Raw genomic sequence first — 1281 nt, forward strand, 5'->3', positions numbered from 1 at the left:
CCTCTCCAGCCTGTCAAGGTTTTTATCAGCATCTCATGTTAAACCGTATGTTTCCAACTGCCTTTAAGAAAATGGAAAGCTCTGTAAAAGGCCCTTTAATAGCACCTTTCTTTGACCAGGCTCTGCAACTGGAGGACATACTTGCTTCAGGTCCCTACAGACTACTGCTACACATTAAGTGTTAAAGATCTGGAAACGATATTTCTTGTCTGTTGTTGAAAGCACTCTCATGCATTATTTATCAAACAGTAGGTGAAGGCTTCAACCTTTTTATGATAATTGATAGCAGTTAGAATACACGATTACAAACAGTTCCTGAGCACCAGTAAATGCCAGCATGGGAGATGTACTAGGAGGACATGTTTTCCATAGCTGATTCAAAATAGGCTTTATTGGGCGTTGCTCAGTCTACATGGAGGGGTGGAGAGGAAATAGATGATAAAACTATGTTAATAGCCTTACGTGTGGGTTTGCCTGCTTGTGTTTTACAGTACTTGCTCAAGCTCCATGAACTGTAGCTCTTTCACTGCGAGGTGGTGAGATTAAAGACACCTTCTGTGGGTTTTACAGCCTGTTTGGTATGACCGCTGTGCTTCCTTGAAATCCGGGATCTTTATGCAGCAGTTTCTCTGTGTCACCCGAGGATTTGAAGTAGTTTTAACATTGGGTACAATTAGAATTAGCTCATGTTCATCAACTTAATCCACGATGGTCCAGAGGAGCGGTGCTGCCACGGGCACCACTCGAGCTCGCAGGTGACTCTGCAGACCTGAACATGAAAAGCACCTCTTGCTACCCAGTTTGCAGTGCTCCTCGGCGTGTGAGCTGCTGCATCGCTACTCTTGGCGCTCCCTTTGCTTACACCAGGTTTCTGCTCCAAATAGTCCGAGCTCTTCTCGTTTTTGGGCGCAGTTGATACCTGCCTGGAGTTGAGACAACAAAAAACGTAGCTGGTGAGTTGTAGTACCAGTTTAGTAAGGGTAAGTGCAACTTAAATTAGTAAAATATAGTGTTTTGAAACAGACAAGGGATTGAATAGCTATGAGGTTTTAAGCTGTAGGGTTTTTAATTTGTAGTATCAATTGTATTGAAAAAAGGCAAATGTTGGAGGAGAATGAGGAAAAAAACCTTTATAGCCATGAACGGTTAATTCAGTTTGATAGAGCTGAAGCAGCTACATATTGATGCCTCGTTGTTTTTGAATAGAACAGGAGATTTCCTTTCATTAATCCTTTGTTCTGTAGACAAATGGGAAATGGTAGCTGCTTTTTCCTCCCCCCC

This window comes from Eurypyga helias, unplaced genomic scaffold (assembly GCF_000690775.1).
Source record: "Eurypyga helias isolate BGI_N326 unplaced genomic scaffold, ASM69077v1 scaffold12912, whole genome shotgun sequence".
NCBI classification, from domain to species: Eukaryota; Metazoa; Chordata; class Aves; order Eurypygiformes; family Eurypygidae; genus Eurypyga; species Eurypyga helias.